At 40.3% G+C, this 12,043-nt stretch overlaps 1 protein-coding gene across 3 annotated transcripts in view; it reads right to left on the bottom strand.

Moving 5' to 3' along the window:
• Window positions 1-12,043, bottom strand: part of AP4S1 (adaptor related protein complex 4 subunit sigma 1) — a 49,729-nt gene that overhangs the window by 27,618 nt on the left and 10,068 nt on the right. The window contains exon 2 of one of the 3 annotated variants that reach the window (XM_081229708.1): window positions 3,471-3,557. The exons of the other annotated variants lie outside the window; for them this stretch is intronic. The gene's annotated coding sequence lies outside the window, so the exon portion shown is untranslated. The remainder of the gene's footprint in view (window positions 1-3,470; window positions 3,558-12,043) is intronic. 3 annotated transcript variants of the gene reach the window in all.

Below are 12,043 nucleotides of genomic sequence, written 5' to 3'. Positions count from 1 at the left end.
AGAATCCGCCTGCCAATTCAGGGGACATGGGTTCGATCCCTGGTCTAGGAAGATCCCACATGCCGCGGAGCAACTAAGCCTGTGTGCCACAACTACTGAGCCTGTGCTCTAGAGCCCAAGAGCCACAACTACTGAACCCTTGTGCTGCAACTACTGAAGGCTGCGCGCCTAGAGCCCATGCTCCACAACAAGAGAAGCCACCGCAATGAGAAGCCTGCAACAAAGAGTAGCCACCCCTCACGGCAACTAGAGAAAGCCTGAGCACAGCAACGAAGACCCTACACAGCCTAAAAAAATAAAATAAAATTTCTAAAAAAAAAAAATTGATGTGCTGAGAGCACCTAATCAGTATGGCCTAACTCAGGAAACATGGAACTAGCAAGTGCTAGATTCTGTTTGCCACAGCATGGTGATTCATTCCATAGGCCTCGAAGTTATTTAGCTATTTCTGAATTTCTCCATCCTTAAGTGAGAGGAAATAATACTGGTCATTAGCAGATTTTCATCTAATTTGCATCACCTCCCTCAGAGTTTGTAATATGTTATACACTCTTTTTTTATACACTAAAACAGTTTGATTCTTTGCTTCAAAATTTACTGGAATTCTGAGATAATTCAGTTTTCTCACCTGTCAACTGGGAATAAAGACAGCTACTTCACAGACTTTCTGTCAGGACAAAAAGAGGTGAAGGAAATGCAAAGCATTCAACAGAGTCCCCCTTTTCCCTCCTCATCCTCTTCCCCAGTGTAGTTTGCACATTCTTCCCAATGGTTTCTTCCTACTGCAGTTCTAAGACTACTGAAATTTGACTTCAAGAAACCCATCACCACGTGCTTTTCTTTCCATCCATTTTCCTCCCTGCTCCCTATCTCTCCCCCCTCTCTAAATCTCTCTTTTATGATTCAGAATACATTTTTTTTAGTAGCTTCAGCTGACACTTTTACTTTCTGTTAAATCCCTGGGCCACTCAAGAAATATTTCAACCACACTTGATTAATTTTGAATGTGTGCTATTTTTTTATATAAATTTATTTATTTATTCATTTATTTAATGTTTGGCTGCATTGGGTCTTTGCTGCTTCACGCGGTTTTTCTCTAGTTGCTGAGAGCCGGGGCTACTCTTTGTTGTGCGCAGGCTTCTCATTGTGGTGGCTTCTCTTGTTGTGGAGCACGGGCTCTAGGCGCGTGGGCTTCAGTAGTTGCGGCTTGCGGGCTCTAAAGCGCAGGCTCAGTAGTTGTGGCGCACGGGCTTAGTTGCTCCGCAGCATGTGGGATCTTCCCGGACCAGGGCTCGAACCCGTGTCCCCTGCATTGGCAGGCGGATTCTTAACCACTGCGCCACCAGGGAAGCCCTGAATGTGTGCTATTTTACTTAAATAGTTTTAAAATAATTAAAACATTTAAAAATGTTAAATTCCAAACAAATTAGGATTTGCAGGAATCCTGAAGCTATAACAATTTTGCAGAAAAATTATGAAAGTGCTTTGAGAATAAACCTTAATAGTCTGGTCTACCATTTTTCTAGCAGTATATCTGAAAATTTTCTAATGCATCATGTTATCCTCAGATCTTGATCTAAAGCCATTTTGGTAAATTGATCAAAAAGTCTCATCAGGACTTCTCTGGTGGCCCACTGGTTAAGACTCTGCACTTCCACTGCAGGGGGAAGAGGTTCGATCCCTGGTCGGGGAACTAAGATCCCGAGTGCCATGAAGCGCAGCCAAAAAAATAGAAAGAAGAGTCTCATCAAATTCTGGTTTAGGATATACAACATAAATCCAAGGGACTTCCCTGGTGGTGCAGTGGATAAGTATCCACTTGCCAATGCAGGGGACACGGGTTCGATCCCTGGTCTGGGAAGATCCCACATGCCGCAGAGCAACTAAGCCCGTGTGCCACAACTACTGAGCCTGTGCTGTAGAGCCCGCAAGCCACAACTACTGAAGCCCGAGTGCCACAACTACTGAAGCTCACGTGCCTAGAGCCCGTGCTCTGCAACAAGAGAAGCCACCACAATGAGAAGCCCGCACACTGCAACGAAGAGTAGGCCCCGCTCACCACAACTAGAGAAAGCCTGCACGCAGCAACAAAGACCCAACGCAGCCAAAAAAATAAAAATTAAGACTTAAAAAAATATATATATATATCCAAATAAGAATGGTTATTTGTACACCAACATCATTAATCCTTAGGAAAATGCAAATTAAAACCACAAGATACCATTTCACACCCATTTAAAACACATACATAATAATAGCAGAGACAAGCTGGAAGTTTTACCAAAACGGATGGATGTTGTATTTTTGGAGATGTTCAAGTATCAGACTTTCTGTCTTAAATAGGGTGCGGGGGCGGGGGTGAACTGAGGAATTCTTAAGGTCTTTACAGCAATATGATTGAAGCAGGGGAGAAAAGCCATATTTCAAAAACTGAGGATGAGGAGTTTATATACTATAAATAGACCATTACATTGTCTGTCCAAAAGTACTTGTTTTATTTTTATTCGTTAGTCATTTATGTGTGTGTGGAGTGGGGGATGGAGGGATTGAGAATAGACTGTCCATTAGTCATTAGCCAAAGAGGTGCTCACTATCAGATCTGGTGGTGGTTGGAGCTGTGCAGTTTAGAGCTACAAAATCTTAAAGGCTGGAGTTCATAGAGTCTGTTCTTATTGTTGTTATCTTACCTTCCACTCTTCTTAGAATAGAAAAGCTGTTTTCGGGTAAGTAACCAGACTCAACCATCCCTTTACTACACACAACAGAGATAATGACAGGCATCTTTCAAAATAAAAATAAAAATTTTTCTTCTAAAATTGTATTCTTTTTGGTTTTAATGTCAAGGGTAACTTATTTTGAAATTTAAAATAACATTAAAAAGGGGAACTAAATGTTTACTTTGAGAAAACATGGGCATGGGCCATTAGTGAAGAAACACTTCTGGTGGTAAACCTTATTCCAAATTGGTTAATTAGCCATACAAATTAAATATTTGTGCTTAGTGATGAAAACTCTTCATTGAAATTTTGGATTAACAAAGACATCTAATATCTTAATTTTATAGAAGAGGAAGCAGGGACCAAGAGATCTAGGGGTCTTATGGATGGGCTCCTCCCAGGACTTGCTATTGTGATGTTACAATGTGTCAATAAGAAAGAACTCCAGCAGAGAAGTAGGATTACTATGTATTACTTCCCTTTCCTATAAAATGGAGTATCAAGTTACCTCTCAGATTGAAAATACTTCAAACAAAATGTTTTGGATTTTGATAAATTTAACTCTGTACTTCTTTTTTTCTTTAATATTTTATTTATTTATTTATTTTGGCTGTGCTGAGACTTAGTTGCAGTGGCACACAGGATCTTTTAGTTGTGGCATATGGGTTTCTTAGTTGTGGCATGCATGTGGGATCTAGCTCCCCAACCAGGGATTGAACCCAGGCCCCCTGCACTGGGAGCGCATAGTCTTACCCACTGGAACACCAGGGAAGTCTCAACTCTGTATTTCTTAAATTAGGTTTTGTCAATTCTTGTTGGACATCTGATTTCCAGTGAAAACTGTGAAAGACATACAGAGATAGATTATTCTCATATTTTTCCCCTCTTCTGAAGAGTAGTGATCTCCTAATAGCTTTGCACTAGGACTCAAGTGATAAGCCTGTAAGCACTCTTACAGGGTCAAATACAATGTTACAGATTTTTAAATTCAAATCAAACTAAAGGAATTGAGAATTAAAATTTGATTTGTTAATGGCTCCTATAGTTTTATGTCAAACAAAGAAGAAACAAACAAACAAACCCCAACTGGGATTCAGAGGTATCTCACTTTATACAAAAGTCTATAGACTTCCCTGGTGGTCCAGTGGTTAAGACTCTGCGCTTCCACTGCAGGCGACACAGGTTTGATCCCTGGTTGGGGAACTGAGATCCCACATGCCACATGACCAAAAAAAAAAAAAAAAAAAAGTCTATAGAAGTATGAAGTCTATAAAAAAGTTGACTATAAATTAAAATGCAATACCCAAATTATGGAAAATGTTTCTATAAAACCATCACTCCAAGTTTACCGACAATTAACTTGTTTCAACATTATACAGTCTTTTACTTTAGTGTTCACATTACCTGGGGGGAAAAATTAGAACCATGTGGAATTTTTCCAAAAAAATGTGTAAGAAAATAATACTACAGGGGGGTGGAATCAAGATGGTGTACTAGGAGGACGCGGAATTTGCATCTCCTCACAACTAGGGCATCTATCAGGCACCGGTGAGGGACCACAGACACCTAAGAGGATGGGAGGAACCCCCAGCAACCAGGTAGGATGTAGGCCGTGGGGGGAGTGAGGGGGAGGAGAAGTGTTGGCGGGATGGGACTGGCACCCCTGAAGGGCAGCTGGGGGAGGGGAAGGGATCCCACGTCCCAAGGGGAAATTGGGGAACCACTGGGAGGGCAAAGGATCAAAAGGGAGCATGGCCAGGTTTCCCTGCCCACTTGGGCCCCCAGGAACCTGCTGGGATCCCAGGCCTGATCCTCTACCCACCTAGGTACCCTCCAGCTGCGCAGGTCCTGAGGGAGTGGGAGGGTGGGAAGGAGGAGCAAAAGTAAAGTCCAGACCTAATGGGACCGGCACCCCTGAGGGGGCGCTGCGGGAGGGGAGGAGTTCCCACACACAGTGGGACCCATCTATGGTTAGGGGTCCAGAAGCAACCAGGGAGACCCTGGGGGAGACAGTGTGGGAAGGGTGAAAAGGAATGGAAGAGAACGCTGCCAATGCTTACCCTGTCCACTTAGGCTCTGGGAACCCTTTTGGGCTCCTGGGCCTAATCCTGTGCCCTCGGAGCCTCCCTCCTCCTGTGCAGAGCCCAAGCCCTGCCCCTACACCCAGGGCACTGCCTCCAAACTCCAGAACTCCATACTCCAGAGGCCCTCGTTTCGACATCTGCCTCTCCCCTTCTGTGCAGGTCCTAAGCAGAGGCCCTGCCCCACGCTTGAACATAACCTGCCTAGGCCACACCCCACGCTCAAACGTCACCAACCCCGCCTGCCTAGGTCCCACCCCACCCTAAAACCCGCCCCTGCCTAAGTTCCACACCCTGCCTAAACTCCGCCCCCATAGCCAAGGGTTTTTTTTCCTTCTTTTCTTTTTTCCTCTTTTAGATTGTGGTTCTGTTTTACCTTGTTGATTCATTGTTGTTGATTCTTTTATATTTTTATTTTTCATAATAAATCTTTTATTTTTCTAATTTTATTTTATTCTTTATACTTTGTTATTCTTCTCTCCTTTTGGCTTGTTCCCAACCCTCCTTTTATTTTTTTCTTTTTCTGTTGTGGTTTTATTTTACCTTGTTGCAGTTGTTTCAATTATAGTTTTATTTTTCCTAATATATTTTTATCTTTCTAATTTTATTTTGTTTTAAATTCTTTGATATTGTACTGCTCCTTTTTTTCTTTCTTTCTTCCTTCCTTTTTTTTTTTTGCTGTGCCACAAGACTTGTGGGATCATGGTTCCCAGGCTGGAGGTTGGGCCCAAGCTCCTGTAGTAGGAGCTCCAAGTCCAAATTGCTGGACTAACAGAGAACATCAAACCCCAGGGAATATCAATCGGAGTGATGACTCCCATAGGTCCTCATCTCAGCACCAAGACGCAGCTCTATTCAACTGCCTGTAAACTCCAGTGCTGGACGTCTCAGGCCAAACAACCAGTAAGACAGGAAAAGAGCACCACCCATCAAAAAAAAAAAAAAAAAAAAATGAAACGACCAAAAAAAAGTGTTACAGATAAAGGAGCAAGGTAAAAAGCTACAAAACCAAATAAATGAAGACAAGATAGGCAACCTACCTGAAAAAGAACTCAGAGTAATGATACTAAAGATGATCCAAAATCTTGGACACAGAATGGAGAAAATACAAGAAACATTTAACAAGGATCTAGAAGAACTACAGAGCAAACAAACAGTGATGAACAACACAATTACTTCAATTAAAAATACCCTAGAAGGAATCAATAACAGAGTAACTGAGGCAGAAGAATGGATAAGTGAGCTGGAAGATAAAAGGGTGGAAATAACTGCCAGGGAGCAGAATAAAGAAAAAAGAATGAGAAGAATTGAGAACAATCTCAGAGACCTCTGGAACAACATTAAACGCACCAACATTCGAATTATAGGGGTCCCAGAAGAAGAAGAGAAAAAGAAAGGGTCTGAAAAAATATTTGAAAAGATTACAGTCGAAAACTTCTCTAACAAGGGAAATGAAAATAGTCAATCAAGTCCAGGAAGCACAGAGAGTACCATACAGGATAAACACAAAGAGAAACACGCCAAGACACATATGAATCACACTATCAAAAATTAAATACAAAGAAAAAAATATTAAAAGCCACGAGGGAAAAGCAACAAATAACATACAAGGGAAGCTCCATAAGGTTAACAGCTGATCTTTCAGCAGAAACTCTGCAAGCCAGAAGGGAGTGGCAGGACATATTTAAAGTGATGAAAGGGAAAAGCCTACAACCAAGATTACTCTACCCAGCAAGGATCTCATTTAGATTCGATGGAGAAATTAAAACCTTTACAGATAAGCAAAAGTTAAAAGAATTCAGCACCACCAAACCAGCTTTACAACAAACGCTAAAGGAACTTCTCTGGCAGGAAACACAAGAGAAGGAAAAGACCTACAAAAACAAACCCAAAGCAATTAAGAAAATGGTAATAGGAACATACATATCCATAATTACCTTAAATGTAAATGGATTAAATGCTCCAACCAAAAGACATAGACTGGCTGAATGGATACAAAAACAAGACCCGTATATATGCTGTCTACAAGAGACCCACTTCAGACCTAGGGACACATACAGACTGAAAATGAAGGGATGGAAAAAGATACTCCATGCAGATGAAAATCAAAAGAAAGCTGGAGTAGCAATACTCATATCAGACAAAATAGACTTTAAAATAAAGATTATTTATTACAAGAGAAAAAGAAGGACACTACATAAGGATCAGGGGAGCAATCCAAGAAGAAGATATAACAATCAAAAATATTTATGCACCCAACATTGAGCAACTCAGTATATAAGGCAAATGCTAACAACCATAAAAGGGGAAATCGACAGTAATACAATAATACTAGGGGACTTTAACACCCCACTTTCACCAGTGGACAGATCATCCAAAATGAAAATAAATACGGAAACAAAAACTTTAAATGACACACTAAACAAGATGGACTTAATTGATATTTACAGGACATTCCATCCAAAAACAGAATACACTTTCTTCTCAAGTGCTCATGGAACATTCTTCAGGATAGACCATATCTTAGGTCACAAATCAAGCCTTGGTAAATTTAAGAAAATTGAAATCATATCAAGTATCTTTTCCAACCATAACACTATGGGACTAGATATCAATTACAGGAAAAGAACTGTAAAAAATACAAACACATAGAGGCTAAACAATACGCTACTTAATAACCAAGAGATCACTGAAGAAATCAAAGAGGAAATCCAAAAATACCTAGAAACAAATGACAATGAAAAGATGACAACCCAAAACCAATGGGATGCAGCAAAAGCAGTTCTAAGAGGGAAGTTTATAGCAATACAATCCAACCTCAAGAAACAAGAAAAACCTCAAATAAACAACCTAACCTTACACCTAAAGCAATTAGAGAAAGAAGAATAAAAAAAAACCCAAAGTTAGCAGAAGGAAAGAAATCATAAGATCAGATCAGAAATAAATAAAAAAGAAATGAAGGAAATGATAGCAAAGATCAATAAAACTAAAAGCTGGTTCTTTGAGAAGATAAACAAAATTGATAAACCATCAGCCAAACTCATCAAGAAAAAAGGGGAGAAGACTCAAATCAATAGAATTAGAAATGAAAAAGGAGAAGTAACAACTGACACTGCAGAAATACAAAGGATCATGAGAGATTACTACAAGCAACTATATGCCAATAAAATGGACAACCTGGAAGAAATGGACAAATTCTTAGAAAAGCACAACCTTACAAGATTGAACCAGGACGAAACAGAAAATATAAACAAGACCAATCACAAGCACTGAAATTGAAACCGTGATTAAAAATCTTCCAATGGGGGCTTCCCTGGTGGCGCAGTGGTTGAGAGTCCACCTGCCAATGAAGGGGACACGGGTTCATGCACCAGTCTGGGAAGATCCCACATGCCACGGAGCGGCTGGGCCTGTGAGCCATGGCCGCTGAGCCTGCGCATCCGGAGCCTGTGCTCTGCAATGGGAGAGGCCACAACAGTGAGAGGCCCGTGTACCGCAAAACAAAATAAAACAAAAGCAACAACAACAAAAAAACCTTCCAACAAACAAAAGCCCAGGACCAGGAGGCTTCACAGGCGAATTCTATCACACATTTACAGAAGAGCTAACACCTATCTTTCTCAAATTCTTCCAAAATATAGCAGAGGGAGGAACACTCCCAAACTCATACTATGAGGCCACAATCACTCTGATACCAAGACCAGGCAAAGATGTCACAAAAAAGAAAACTGCAGGCCAATATCTCTGATGAACATCCTCAACAAAATACTAGCAAACAGAATCCAACAACACATTAAAAGGATAATACACCATGATCAACTAGGGTTTATCCCAGGAATACAAGGATTCTTCAATATATGCAAATCAATCAATGTGATATACCATATTAACAAACTGAAGGATAAAAACCATATGATAGTCTCAATAGATGCAGAAAAAGCTTTTGACAAAATTCAACATCTATTTATGATAAAAACCCTGCAGAAAGTAGGCAGAGAGGGAACTTTCCTCAACATGATAAAGGCCATATATGACAAACCCACAGCCAACATCGTCCTCAATGGTGAAAAACTGAAACCATTTCCACTAAGATCAGGAACAAGACAAGGTTGCCCATTCTCACCACTATTATTCAACATAGTTTTGGAATTTTTAGCTGCAGCAATCAGAGAAGGAAAAGAAACAAAAGGAATCGAACTCGGAAAAGAAGTAAAACTGTCACTGTTTTCAGATGACATGATACTATACATAGAAAATCCTAAAGATGCTACCAGAAAACTCCTAGAGCTAATCAATGAATTTGGTAGAGTAGCAGGATACAAAATTAATGCACAGAAATATCTTGCATTCCTATACACTAATGATGAAAAATCTGAAAGAGAAATTAAGAAAACACTGCCATTTACCACTGAAACAAAAAGAATAAAATACCTAGGAATAAACCTGCCCAAGGAGACAAATACCTGTATGCAGAAAACTGTAAGACACTGATGAAAGAAATTAAAGATGATACAAACAGATGGAGTGATATACCATGCTCTTGGATTGGAAGAACAAACATTGTGAAAATGACTATACTACCCAAAGCAATCTACAGATTCAGTGCAATCCCTATCAAACGATCAATGGCATTTTTCACAGAACTAGAACAAAAAATTTCACAATTTGTGTGGAAACACAAAAGACCCCAAATAGCCAAAGCAATCTTGAGAACGAAAAATGGAGCAGGAGGAATCAGGCTCGCAGACTTCAGATTATACTACAAAGCTACAGTAATCAAGACAGTATGGTATTGGCACAAAATCAGAAATATAGATCAATGGAACAGGATAGAAAGCCCAGAGATAAACCCACATACATACGGTCACCTTATCTTTGATAAAGGAGGCAAGCATATACAATGGAGAAAATACAGCCTCTTCAATAAGTGGTGCTGGGAAAACTGGACAGCTACATGTAAAAGAATGAAATTAGAACATTCCCTAACACCATACACAAAAATAAACTCAAAATGGATTGAAGACCTAAATGTAAGGCCAGACACCATAAAACTCTTAGAGAAAAACATAGGCAGAATACTCTATGACATAAATCACAGCAAGATCCTTTTTGACCCACCTCCTAGAGAAATGGAAATATAAACAAGAAGAAACAAATGGGACCTAATGAAACTTAAAAGCTTTTGCACAGCAAAGGAAAACATAAACAAGATGAAAAGGCAACCCTCAGAATGGGAGGAAATATTTGCAAAGGAAGCAACTGACAAATGATTAATCTCCAAAATATACAAGCAGCTCATGCAGCTCAATATCAAAAAAACAAAGAACCCAATCCAAAAATGGGCAGAAGACCTAAACAGACATTTCTCCAAAGAACATATACAGATTGCCAGCAAACACATGAAAGGATGCTCAACATCACTAATCATTAGAGAAATGCATATCAAAACTACAATGAGGTATCACCTCACACCAGTCAGAATGGTCATCATGAAAAAATCTACAAACGATAAATGCTGGAGAGGGTGTGGAGAAAAGGGAACCCTCTTGCCCTGTTGGTGGGAATGTAAATTGATACAGCACTGTTTCGAACGCTTCACCCTCACTCATTCAATCCTCATAATAGCTTTGTGAGTTAGAGACTGTTTTTATCTCCACTTCACAGATATGAAAACTCAGTCACTTGCCAAAGGTCACCAAGTAAAACGGCAGAGGAAGGACTCAATCATGGTAGCCAGGCTCCAGTGTCTGTGCTCTCACCCACTGCTCTTTACCTCCAGGTTTGCCTCAAGACTCCAGTAATTCAGTGATGGCTGTAATGTGACCATGGACGTACAATTTCACTCTCCATTCACTAGCGTAAATCTAGGTATACCCAGTTTGTACCCTCTATTCAAAAGCTTTCACTGGCTAATGGCTATATGTGCATATTTTGGCAGGTTTAATCTTGACCCCAGAGTGTATCACAAAAGGTGCAATTCTAACAAACTATTTGCTTTCAGTTGATCTCAACAGGGAGCCTAAAGCCTAAGAAGTGGCTTAATCAGATAATGTGAAACTTTAGGACAGAAACTCATACTACTGCATTTATTACAGTGTGTTTAACATTTGTAATCAGACCTAAACTTCCAAAATTCTTATGTCTGACTCGCTCTCTTAGTGAGTTCAGCTAATCTCCCTTTCTACTTCCAATAAATAAAACATACCCAGCAAATGCTTCCAAGGCAAGTTTTCAGACATGTATCTGAATTTAGTATCATTCTTGTTCCGATCAGGTGTCAGGGTAAATACAGAGCCTTTCAGGTGGACTGCTTGGCTGCCCTTTGCCCAGGAGCACTTTTTGCTTTACTGAATTTCACAGTAAAGTATAGCAACATGTTACACCTCCTGGCTGAAAATGTAAATAGGAGAGCAAAGTTGTCAGACAAGAGCCTGCCCAACTGTTCCCATAGGATATTATTCATACTTAAATTTACACTCACTTATATCTCACATCTCTGAATAGCAAAAATGTCACAATTATTTTAGCAGTGATCAAATAAGTTATTTCAATAGCAGGGCTCTAATAAATAAATTTAGGTTAACTAGCAGGCAATTTAAACCTTAAAACGCCAAGAGTGCAGAGAAGCAAGGGAGTGGTGTTAGCAGCAGAGCAGTTTTGGAAGTTCCTGGGATCCCCTTACAAAAAACAGTGAGAGCACGAGGATGGAAAAAAAGAAAAAACTATACAGTAACATCTTTACCAAAAACCAAGGGGAAAACATCCCCTGAAACTCCAGAACACTAACTACCCTTAGCAACTAGTAAGGGGGAACCACACCTGTGCCAGCAGAAGTGGAGGTTTGAAAATGTGGTCCTGTAAGGGTCAAAAGAGCCAAGGAACCCAGAAATCACCAAGTCATCATCCAAAGGAAGGGCGCCCCCCACTCCTTGACGTGGGAACCCCAGGAGGGAATCTAAATACCACACTGAGAACCGGGAGGAGATCTGGCAGGATCTCTTTTGCCAATGAGTGCAAGGAAAGGTCCCAACCAGGACCCCGAAGGCTCGGCAACATCCAGTGGAAGCTCTTTAATAGAAGGACAGACTCCGCGCTGAGCAGAAACTGAGAGTAAGAGCACGATATATATGTTAAAAGACAGCTAGCTAGCTAGCTAAGGCTGACAATAGCTAGATCAGGCTGATCAAGTTTAGTACACTCCAGTACTAAAACTGAGACAACTAGACATTATGTGCTGCCTGGTGT

Source organism: Mesoplodon bidens (assembly GCF_964165515.1).
Source record: "Mesoplodon bidens genome assembly, chromosome: 3".
In the NCBI taxonomy this organism is placed as follows: Eukaryota; Metazoa; Chordata; class Mammalia; order Artiodactyla; family Ziphiidae; genus Mesoplodon; species Mesoplodon bidens.
The sequence above is the reverse complement of the archived record's forward strand: the minus strand, read 5'-3'. Positions and strand labels throughout refer to the sequence as shown.